General features: G+C 43.4%; 2 long non-coding RNA genes across 2 annotated transcripts; one reads left to right on the top strand and one right to left on the bottom strand.

Moving 5' to 3' along the window:
* Window positions 1-1,841: 1,841 nt before the first annotated feature.
* On the top strand, window positions 1,842-5,692 carry LOC126982577 (uncharacterized). Its single transcript, XR_007735252.1, has 3 exons — window positions 1,842-2,009; window positions 2,451-2,567; window positions 5,550-5,692. It is a non-coding gene; the product is annotated as an uncharacterized LOC126982577 (long non-coding RNA).
* Window positions 5,693-5,843: 151 nt separating this feature from the next.
* LOC126982578 (uncharacterized) lies at window positions 5,844-12,096 on the bottom strand. Its single transcript, XR_007735253.1, has 3 exons — window positions 12,025-12,096; window positions 10,256-10,365; window positions 5,844-6,121 (listed from the first exon to the last, which is right to left on the bottom strand). It is a non-coding gene; the product is annotated as an uncharacterized LOC126982578 (long non-coding RNA).
* Window positions 12,097-12,452: the final 356 nt, after the last annotated feature.

Raw genomic sequence — 12,452 nt, forward strand, 5'->3', positions numbered from 1 at the left:
TCCTTATTCTTCTGTTCGTCTAAAGCCCTGAATACGAAGGAGACTGGAGAAGGTCACCTGGCTTTCCATCCTTCCTCCTTCGCTCCTTCCCTCCTTCCTTCCCTTTCGCAATGTTTCCAAGGGGTTGAGAGGAGAGGATGAGAGTAGGGAGGAAGGGAAAAGAGGAAAACTGAGGCAGAGAGAGAGAGAGAGAGAGAGAGAGAGAGAGAGAGAGAGAGAGAGAGAGAGAGAGAGAGAGAGAGAGAGAGAGAGAGAGAGAGAGAGAGAGAGAGAGAGAGAGAGACGTGGGTGTAGTGTGTGAAGTTCTCTTTGATGTACACTTTTTTTCTTTCATTTACATTTTCTTTTCACTTTTTTATCTCTTGTTTTTTTATGCATATTGTTTTATTTCATTCCTTCAGACGAGACAAAGATCAACCTGCAAGAATGGTCAGTTATTTTTTTACTTCTGTTCTTTTCTTTCTATTTAGATCTTTTTCTTTGCTTCATATAAAAGAGTTCATTGTTTTTACTCTGATTTCGTTTTCTTTCCTTTTATTATTATTTTTTTCCTGCATTCCGTTATCCTTCCAGTCCAACATTCTTATTCTGATTTCCTTTAGTCCATTTTCTATTGCATGTTCGTGTTCTGCTTCCTCGTTATTCTGATTTCGTTTTCCTTCATTTTATTCCTGTTTTTCTTTCCTTCCGTTATCCTTCCATTCTACCGTTTTCTTATTTTCACATCCTCCCGTGCACTTTCCTTTGCATGTTTATATTATGTTTCCCCGTTAGCACAGAAGAGGAGAGAGAGAGAGAGAGAGAGAGAGAGAGAGAGAGAGAGAGAGAGAGAGAGAGAGAGAGAGAGAGAGAGAGAGAGAGAGAGAGAGAGAGAGAACACGGTGCAGGAAGTCAAGAAGAGGAGGAGGAGGAGGAGGAGGAAAAAGTGAGAGAGGACGAGAAGAATAAGGGAAAAAACTGAAAACCTTCGCGTTTTCAGCCGTCATTCAACAAAAACCTTGCACGCGCCCTCATCCTCAACGCACCTCAGAAATAAATTTAAATCCAAGCCGGTGAGATATACAGATAGATAGATAGATAGACAGATAGATAAATAAAGACAGACAGACAGGAGGGGGCAGGAGGGAGGAGGGGGGGGGGAAATCGAACACACCTCCCCTGGTATCCTCGTCCAGTTTCCAAATCGAACGAGTTTCCACAGCTTTATAAGAATTGATAAACTTAAATTATATAATGACGGGTTTAGGGCATGAAAGCCATCAGAGGATAGTGGAAGTGTGGGCACATTGGTTATTTTGGGAGACAGTCGTGTGTGTGTGTGTGTGTGTGTGTGTGTGTGTTATACGATCATTACATCCTCTAATATATTCAGATCAGGTAAATAGGAAGGGACGGCCAACAGGAAATCGATGGTTCTTATGATATAACTACCCATTTGCGTAAACTACTCTGGAGAGGAGGAAGGGCGAGGAGGGGTTGATTGTTCGGTGAGGAGGAGGAGGAGAGGGAGGATAAAGTAGGAGGAAGTGGAGGAGGTAGGGGATGGAGCAGCTGGGTAAGGATGGGTGGGAGGGGGTGAGGGAGAGGAGAGAGCTGGGTTAGCGGATTAGATAAGGAGGTGGAGAGGCAAGGGGGGTTGAAGGGCGTAAGGAGAGGGTCAGTCACTACGTAATGGCCGATGATACGATGATAACAATAATAGTCTATACAGCAAGACGTCCTACCAAGCACCAAGGACACAAAGCAGGGAAGGTAATCATTCTTGAGGCCATACTGCACGGCTACACTTTTATTCAGCTCCACAAAACCTCCAATTTTATGTAGTATAGTCATGTAAGTCTGGGGATGGCGTGCGGTGTGCTGGCGACGGCTGGCTCACACACGCATGCGCACCAACAGCTGGAAGAAGGCAGAGCGGGCATACCACCTTCAGAGTGCGGACGTGTCGTTGCTCAGCGGCCTGCGTTCTACACTTGGTCTTCATCGTTGGGTCTTGAGACGGCGTGAATGTAAGTACGTAAGTGTTTTGTGTTATGTCCATCGATGTAATAATAAATGTAAACCGTATTTCCGATAAGTTAGGGATTGCCACATACGTTAATTGCATCGTTGTGACAGACTCGTTAGGTTGTTTGAGGGTAACGCCGCCATGGACTTGACACGTGTTTTCAATTAATCATCAGTACAGAGTTGGGCTCCGGACTAAAGATGCATATTATATCTTGTCCCCAACAGTAACGACGGATGTTTGACCCCTTGTTAATTATTCCCAAAGACTTAATGGTCGTGGCAGTGTCCGGTAGTTAGGTGCTTCAGTCTTATACTTTTTCAGTTTAGACTTTTGAGAAATATTACTGTTTAAGGATTCCCTGTGATTAAGATTGTGTAAGTTTTCGTTGTTGGTGTTGCATGTTCTCCGGCGTTGAGCAATTATCTCGTTTTATTTCCAGGATGGCCGATTGACAACGCGCGTCCCTCTTCCACGCCCATGATGAAGACGAGAAACTAGTACTCGGCCGTGTGAAGCGTCGACTTTGACCGTGAGGACTAACTAGCTAAGTGGATGAGTCAGTGCTTAGTGGTTTGGGGAGGTTATTCGAGAGTAATTGTTTAAGATTTCTAGGTAGGCATGGGTGATTTGATTAACTGGTTGGTGTAATGAGCGAGACTAGTGAGCATAGCAGTGTGTGAGCACTGTGCAGTGAGCTGTAGTGGTAGGTATGTCGTTCAGTTTAAAGAGTTCGGTTGCTTCAAGTGGTTTTAGATGCTTTGATTGACCATCCAGGACTACGTAGAGGATCTGGCTGCGTGCGCGTTTTTAGTCCTTACACCTGTTTTCTGTTTTAATGATCGTCAAATAATCAAGTCTAGTGCAGGACGAACCTCGGTTTATAAGATTCGGCAAAGTTAGTGGCAGATTGTGTTCAGCGTTGTGGTTTCTGTAGGCAGAAATAACCCCTTTTAATTTGGTCTTTGGTCGGTCTGTTAAAGAAGTCCAACAAGCTCTCCTCCCTTACGGCTTGTTCACACTGGGAGCGACGTCACGCTACGCGTTCTATGCCATCACGTGGCTTGCAATCGCTTGTGTTTTCAATGTTTGTTCACACCGGGTACGAAGCTATGCGGGCGAGCGAGCTTCGCACCCGGAAGCGACTGATTCATGTGGCGGCAAAGAGCGAGTAGCGTAACATGGCTCCCGGTGTGAAAAGGTCTTTATCCTCGTGTGGGGCGCAGGAAAGATCCAAACACACGTCGCTGGCACGCAAAGGCGGGCAAAGCATCCGCCGCCGTGCTGCTATTACTCCATCGGGCAGAGCATCCGACGGGCAGGGCGGCTCGCCAGCTGACTACTACTTTCAAGCCAACCCTCATAATTGTTCTTTGAATGACAGTTCTACGAAGGTGTAATTATTTTTTTTACAGTAAAAGAAACTGTTCAAGGGAGTGGATAGGACAGTTTATGATAAGATCATTGATGGATACGAGTGGGAGATAGGACAGAGCCCTTCGGGACACCACTATTGTTAAGTTTAGGGGAGGAACAGTGATTGTCTACCACAGCAGAGATAGATCAGCCAGAAAGGAAAGTGAAGATAAAAGTAGAGAGAGAAGGATAGAATGCCCTGGAGGGTACTTGGGAGAGCAAAAGATTTGTGCCAGACAAAAGATTTAGAGAAGAGGAGACTCGTGTGTACATTTGAGTTTCGATCTCCGTTCAAGGAACCAATGTATTCAGGATAAGAATGAGGCGAGTGGGTTTCTGAGTTTCATTAATTTCAAATAAGCAGCAGAAGTGCTGGCCATTCTCAAGCTATATATAACATTAATTTGACCTCGTCTGGGTTGTGTGGTGCAGAGGAGGATGACGAAAATGATTCACGGGTTAGGACACGCACTAATGGGTTTAAGAAAGAGTTAAATTCATGTATAGTGAAGATGGATGGTGATAAGTGGATGTCAGATTTAAAGGAGCTGCACTGTATATATCTTATTCGTGTCCACAACTCTGCTCTTCTCGTGACCATCGTGACAACCAACTCCTTGCATGGTGTCCACCAGTCTCTCATCAGTCAGTACAGAGAAAGTCCCTCCAAACGTGCTTGCATTTAGGTTGCCTCTAATCCACTTCATGGACAGCACAAATTATTAGCAAACTGGAGTACATTTTTCGAAATGATTATTTACGTTTTCAAAGTTTGTTTTAATGAATTTACAAGGTAATGCCATTATTCCGTAATTGCTAAAGTGAACCATTGTAATATGTTTTTCCTTTTGATGAACTCCCTGCTGCATCAATGTGTAATCTACGCTAATAGTCATCCCCCCCCCCCCCCCCAATCATTCGAGAAGATTTTCACATATGGCCTTTGTCACACAAAAATACACAAGCCCTGTAATTGCTGTGCTACATAACTATGCCATAGATTGACTCCTTTCTCCTCCATGGATGGCGTTCACAACAGTCTATATTTTCAATTCGTAGTGTCACTCGCTAACATACTTTCCGGGTACCTTCATGACACCTCGTGTAGCAAGAAATACCAACAAACCGATGGTGTACATTTTCCAAACTTATTCGGCAGTTCTGACGTAACCGATTCACAAACTAAAGCCACTGGCCTGCCACCCAAGCCGATAATATCCACGGTCGTCGTCGAACACGTGAAGCATCCACGCAGATCTGATGATTACAGCCACTCTTATTCCATGCCTCCCCCTCCCCTCCCCCTCAGTCATTTATTCCCTCTAATCGGCCAACTGTCAGTAACTTTTTTGATGAAAGAAAAATCAGAGCTGCTTCATGAATAACAAACCTACGCTGTTATCGGTGTTGTATTCTTACCATTTCATTTAGGCAGATTTACTCAATTTTCTTTGGTCACAGTAAACTAAGGGATCCTTCAGACACGAGGGTCGCCAGCTGACCTGTGATCAAAGAAAACGAAGTGCATCTACTTGAACGGAAGTGCTGAGTATAGCAGCGATAATGGGGTGGGTTATTATTTAAGGCAACTATTTTTCCTCATATCAAAAAAGCTGAAAGTTTGGCTGCTTTGAGGTTTTTCTTTTGGGGGGGGCTGGGGTGACTTATAAGAGAGTGGCTGTAATCATTAGATCTGCGTAGATGCTGCATGTGTTCGAAGGCGACTGTGGATATTATCGGCTTGGGTGGCAGGACAGTGACTTTAGTTTGTGAGCCAGTTACGACAGAGCTGCAGAATAAGTTTGGAAAACGTACACCATCGGTTTGTTGCTACAGAAGAGGTGTCATGAAGGTACCCGGAAAGTATGTTAGCGAGTGACAACGAACTGAAAATATACTGTTTGAGGAATCAAATCTATGGCATAGTTATGTAACATGGCAATTACAGGCCTTGCACAAAATTTTGCATGGTTGGACGAAGGGCACGAGTTTGTGAATCTGAAGATTCACTGAGAACTGCAGGAAAGTATGGAAATAGATCCGCTTACGAGTGGGAGGATGCAGTAAAAATAGTACTCATTCTAATATGTTTTAATGCAGTACATTAACAATGTGATCATTGCAGGTGACGACCGATGCTGTCTCCTTTGTTGGGGGCGGAAAGTGACCTATACACCTGCTTGCTGGCTGGTGATGTAACATCTTGAACTCTGGAGGTGTTCTGGGACAGCAAAACGTCTCTCACAAACAATAAAATAGTTGACAGGCTTCAGGATGTTTCACTCGAACAGACTTCCCAAGCAGGTGGCCTAGTTTTAAGTCTCCTGGCAGCCATCATACAGTTTGAGATACTTGACTAGATAAACCTACATTGATTCAGACAAAAGCGTGCACATATTGTAGCCTACACCCACCCACCCACACCTAACATACTCAATGCCGTGCTTAAAGGATTTTCCTGGTTACGACAAGGAACAATTAAGTACAGTATATATTATAGGTTTGGTGTGGGAGGGTGGGGTTAGGCTACTATGTACATCGTTTTCGTCTGAATCAACTTACGGTTATCTTGTAATGGCTAAACTATTCCGGAGACTGAATGACGGCTGCCAGGACACAACAGGAAGTGGCAGAACTAATGCAACATTCACAGGCAGGTGTCGACGCAACTGGTGGAAGGAGGGAGGCATCATTCTTCTGGAAAATAAAACCATTACTTCCCTAATCAACAACTGATACCTGAGGTGACATTAATTAAAGATCCTAATGAAGTAGGAGATAAATTGAAAGAAAATTAATTAAAGTTAAAGGTATAACGCTATTTCAATGTCCTATCAGATACTCTTCTATCATGACAAACTTGCGCTTCGGAGGATTTGTCTAGTAAAAAGTTGTCGAGTTTTTTTCTTACAAGACCAAAACTGACAGAAAAGCTTAGGCTCCCCTGAAGCTCTGTGTAGCTTAATACCTCTCATTACTGCGACCGGGTTATATTTTTTAATAGCAAGGCTTGATATTTCCACCTACGAAGCCCTGACCACCTCGCGCCTCAGCCCACGCTTTCCTCCCTGATCAGTCCTTGCCTTCACCCCTCATTACACTGCTCTACACAAGTCTCCCTCTAACTACCCAGCATTCCTGCAAGCAAGTCACCGTGAAGGAAGAGGATCATTAGGTACGTACTTTTAAAACTTCAATTACAATATACTGACTGAACGAAGAACGAAGCAATTTTTACAGGTATTGAGCCTACATGAATCTAATTAAGTAGTCGTGCATAGGAATGAGACAACTAAATAGTCAGTTCTAAAAAATGGAAAACCTCAAGGGTCAACAATAAGATGGAAAAATGAGAAACTTATTAAAGAAAAGAGGAAAAACTTGAGAAACTTATTAGAGAAGAGGAAAAACTTATCATGGGCAAGAATAGAAGACCGAAAAAAAAATGAGGAGGGATGTTCGTGAGGAGTAAATTTAAAAGCTCTGGGAAAGAACAATGGAACCTATAGAAGACAAATCAATCAAATTTAAAACTAGGAAAAATCTCAGCCCACACATAAAACAGAGAATATGAAAAAAAAACGGATCGGGGGAGGAAACCTAAAAAAAGGGGAGGGAATATAAAAGTTTAGGGGAAAAACAACAACCTGCATTAAAAGCCACTATTCAACACTAACTATGGATAACTACCAATCACGCGAGGGTAAAAATAAATATAAACGGGAAATAAAAAAAGAAAATGAAACGTAAGGTGTTAATTTATAAAAGCTTCGAGAAGAGAGCAACGCATTCTTTACAAAACACAATATATTTCGAAGACAAAAGTAAAGCGACAACTTGTTACAAAGGACAAGGAAGGAGGAGGAGCAAGAGCAGGCCAGGGGGAAGATAAAAGTGTGTGTGGAGAGAGAGAGAGAGAGAGAGAGAGAGAGAGAGAGAGAGAGAGAGAGAGAGAGAGAGAGAGAGAGAGAGAGAGAGAGAGAGAGAGAGAAGAGAAGAGAAGAGAAGAGAAGAGAGAAAGAGCGTGTGGAAAGAACAACACATCCTCAATAAGACACTACTTTCAATTTCCAAGAAATGAGGAAAGACCAACAGACTGTCACAAAAAGAAAGAGACGAAGCAAAAAGGGGAAGGAAAATTGGAAAAGACCGAGTGAAGGACACAGGAGCAATTAGGAGAGAGCACATTCAACATCAGACAACAATCAATTAACAAGTAAAATGAAGAATCACAATAAAAAAGCATGGAGGGAGCCAGGGAAAGACAGGAAAACGGGAAGGGTGAGAAAAGATTTAACAGCATTTTAAGAACAGCACATAACCTATACACAAAACACAGCCATCCACTCCATCCAGGAAAAGCCACAACCAATCTCTCACACACACACACACACACACACACACACACACACACAACGAAAGATACTCTGAATAAAAACGTAGAAACACAGGAAGGTTTATTCACACGAAGCCTTTGTCAATTTGTTACTGTGAGAGGGGGAGAGAGAAGAAGCAGCAGAATAAGAGTCTCAGAAACAAGCGGGCTGAGTAAGAGGATTGGGAAGACGGGAACAGACCTGACAGGAGATGGTAAGAGCTGTCAGACTGGTGGAAAGAGACAGTCACTCGGGAAGACGGGGAGAAAAAAAGAGCAAGAGATACGACTTGAAAATGGAAAATAGAGGAGAATAAAAGGTGAATGAAGGAGAATAATAATAAAAACTAAGATAAGGAAGAGGTAGGGATAAAGAAGAGCTAGATAGGACTAAGACATGGGAGGAGAAGCTAGAGGAAGAAGAGAAGGTGGATCAAAGAAGAAGAGGGAAGGTTAAACACATCAGATCAGGGGAAAATAACTACAAAGGAAGGAGAAAAAAGGGAGAGAAAAGCATAGATGGAACTTGAGAATGGAAAGAAGAGAATGAAAGTTACGTTAAGGAAGAAAAGGGATGGTATAAAATAAGAAAATGAAGAATCTAAGGGAACAGAGAGGGAAATAAGGCTCGGAATGGGAGGATAAGCTAGGGGAAAAGTTAGAGCAAGAAAGAGGTGGGAAGGTATAATATATCTGACTACGAGAAAATAACAACCAAGGAAGAAGCAAAAGATGAAAAGAAGAAAAGACGCAGCTCTAGAATGGCAGAAGGAAGAGGAAACCGGTTGACGACAAAAGAGGCTGGATAAGGCTTAGGAAGAAGTCAATGGGGTGGAAAAAACTGCCGAACTGAAGGAAAAGGATCACTTAAATAGATAAAAGAAAGACATTACTCAAAAATAGGAGGCGGGGGAGTGTTAGTAGATGAAAGAAGAGAATATTAAAGGCACAAGTTAAGAGGAAAAAGGGAAACCTGGAAACGAGTCAAAATGGTCTGGAGTAAAGCAGAGAAAAACTAAACTAAATGGAGATCGTGGGATATTATGTGACTGCGGAATTGGGATACAGCACCAAATTCAAGTACCTACACGAAGGGGTGGCGGATGCTTGACAAAATTTAGAAAAAAGGGATCATGTTTCCTAAAGGCCCCTCTAAGCGAGAATAATGAGAAAAAAGTATCACTCGCGCAAACCATTTCATGATTTATATCAACGCATTTGTGGTCAGTTTATGCTTCAGCTATTTCGGGGGGAAGCAACATCAATAGTATTAGGAGAATTAGTAGCAGCAGCAAATAATAATGAGGGCGTCAGAGGTGGCAGAAAAGGTTGTGACTAATATCACGACAAAAGTAGTAGTAGTGGTGGTGGTGGTTGTAGTGGTGGTGATGGTGGTGGTAGTGGTGGTGTGGGTGGGGTTGGTGGTAGTGATGGTGGTGGTAGTGAGGATAATGGTGATAGTGGTGGTATGGGTGGGGTTGGTGGTAGTGGTGGTGGTGGGGTGGTGGTAGTGGTATGGTGGGGTTGGTGGTAGTGGTGGTATGGTGGGTGGTGGTAGTGGTGGTATGGTGGTAGTGGTGGTATGGGTGGGGTTGGTGGTAGTGGTGGTATGGGTGGGGTTGGTGGTAGTGGTGGTATGGGTGGGGTTGGTGGTAGTGATGGTGGTGGTAGTGAGGATAATGGTGATAGTGGTGGTATGGGTGGGGTTGGTGGTAGTGGTGGTATGGGTGGGGTTGGTGGTAGTGGTGGTATGGGTGGGGTTGGTGGTAGTGGTGGTATGGGTGGGGTGGTGGTAGTATGGGTGGGGGTGGTTTTGGTGTTGGTGGGTGGTATTGGTGGTGTGGGTGGGGTTGGTGGTAGTGGTGGTATGGGTGGGGTTGGTGGTAGTGGTGGTATGGGTGGGGTTGGTGGTAGTGGTGGTATGGGTGGGGTTGGTGGTAGTGGTGGTATGGGTGGGGTTGGTGGTAGTGGTGGTATGGGCGGGGGCACCGTTGCCAGGTTATCGTACTCAGAGCACAGTATGTACCGGTTTCCGAGGCCTAACTATTGCCAAGAAACATCAGGAATTAACTATTTTAACGATAATTATAAGTGAATCTCCTTATTGGGGTCCACGAAACAGTTTTGGGGTCAGAAGTCGGTAAATATAAGGGGCTGAGTAAGACAATCTAGCAACTTTGGGTGGAGGTGGGGGTGAGGGTGGAATGGGTGAGTGGTGGTGGTGGTGATGGTGGTGGTAGTAAATGTAGCAGTAGTAAAAGTAGTGGTAGTTTTAAAAGTAACAGCAGCAATAACAGTAGAATTAAGAGTAACAACGATTATGTTAACAATAATGAAAATAACCTAAGAATATGATTATTACCACTGAGCATGATACACAAAATTTGAAAAAAGCAAAAAACAAAAAATCAAAGCATAATATGTAAGCACACGAACAGGAAGCATAAAATACAAACACCTGTGCCCCGTAACCAGTGCTGATTGCAGCGCGTCCCGCCGTGTGTAGGAAGTCAGGCGGTACCTCCTTGCTTCGCCTGCTGGCCTCCACGGGGCTGGGAACGACCGTCTGGAAGAAGGATCGGACGTTAAGTATGATATATGGACCTACAGCTGAGACATACCAAGAGTGTAGTATACTTGTTACATAATAAATAATAGTGTGGATCTAAACACACACACACACACACACACACACACACACACACACACACACATTCAAGAATGAAGATGTAATACCATTATACAATGGTTTAATTAAGGAGACCTCACTAAGTACAGTTTTGACCTCGCCACTCTGTGAAGGACATTGCTAAAATAAAAGTTATTGAACCTAGTGCAAGCAATGCAATCTCTTCGTTCCACAACAAACCTACGAGGAGAGGATGTTATGTTTTAACATTTTCATTCGAAAATGTTGCTCATTGATTTAACAATGTTACAAAATACTTTTTGGTTTTACGAATGTAAATAAGGTATGCAATAAGGGTGAAGGATTAGTTACGAGGAGTGTTAGTAGTCAAGGTATTGGTATCGTATTTAGAGGCGGTTGATGAGAGAATTAAGTGGTGGGGGATGAGGGGTGGTGAGGTGAGGGAGGTTGAAGGAAGATAAAGATGGGGGGACAAGAAGAGATTAGTGAGTGGAGGGATGGAAGAAGATGGATAGTAAAAGTATGGTGGGGCGAATGGGAGGTACAGTGGGTGGTTGAAAGGAGGTAAATAGATTGATGGTTTAGTGTTGAAGGTGCATAAAATGGAGCTAAGTATGGGGGGGAGGGGGGGGATGGAGGTAGGGGAGGAGTGTAGAGATTGTTGGAGAGTTGGATGTGGATGAAGATTGCTGGAGAGAGGAGTGAAAAGGAGGTGGAACGTGGGAGAACGCGGCACTGGGGTTTAGAAGCAGGAATTCAGAGGTAGTTTGCACGAACATTCTTACTTACACTTCGTCACCTTATAACACAATTTTCCCTCTACACTGTCTTAACTAGGGAACATTATATAATTGCTGTGTGTGTGTGTGTGTGTGTGTGTGTGTGTGTGTGTGTGTGTGTGTGTGTGTAAATGCCAAAAAACATATCGCAATGAAATGATAATGGCGCCACGACCCTTGCTCTTCATTATGGTCTTTCCTCGCGGAATAACAATGGTAATAGCGGGTCGAGTAGTGCAAGAAGAACGAACAAGTGAAGGGTCGCCGCCTCGTTAGGGGGTGAAGAGCTTTCGCGTCCTCGTTAGCTTGTTAACAGTAAAATTATTCTCGTCGACATTAATTACGGTACGAAACAGTATAAAACAATCATGAAAGGCCTTAAAATAGCGTACAGCAAACAGTATTAATGATTTGATCTGTGAATGATTCATGGCGAACAATATTCAACACTTGGCAACAGGAGAATATACCAAGTTATTTCTTCACTAAAAGTTAGGGGGAAGGTGCCTTAGGTCAAAGCATGCACACAAACACCAATACACAAAACAACGTACAGTAAACGTTTGAAAAAGAACGAAACTAGCGACAAAAACACAGCCAGGAGATGCAAACTACTTTCATGTTGCTTTCAACTCGCTTGTTTGCCTCTCGCTCTTTATAACCCCTTCAACCCTCTTCTCCACCTCAAAACCCCCTGCACTTCATAACCCTACCCTGCCTTGGCGACCCCATATACTGCTCTAACAGTGGATGTCACCTGCACCGTTATCAATTAAAAGACATACCGCTTACTTACTAACACAGGCGAACAGCAGCGGCCCAACACACAACCCTCAGCAACAGACGCCGCCGGCAGAGTGGCGCGGCGCGGCGGGGCGGTGAGCTGCTGGTGCTTTGTGTGTGTCGGAAATGAGTCCGAAGCTTTATTCGTAGTTATCCTCACTTTGTTTCTCGTCTTATGAGTTTAATTATTATATCATTTACGTAATACATTTAAAAGATACAGGAAATACAAGTGCGTTATGTATGCTGTTAATGTTGCACAGAAAACATTTGAGTCCAAAGTTTAATCCGTAGTTTTCTAAAGCCTAAGCGTATAGGTATAATCGTATAAGTCCTTTGTTGTTCGTGTTGTGGTTTTATAATCTCTATTATATATTATTTATCTAATCTATGCACAATATGAAATCCAGGCGTTCGACGCGTATTGCTAAAGTCATGTGA

The sequence above is a fragment of the Eriocheir sinensis genome, chromosome 51, assembly GCF_024679095.1.
Source record: "Eriocheir sinensis breed Jianghai 21 chromosome 51, ASM2467909v1, whole genome shotgun sequence".
Lineage (NCBI taxonomy): Eukaryota > Metazoa > Arthropoda > Malacostraca > Decapoda > Varunidae > Eriocheir > Eriocheir sinensis.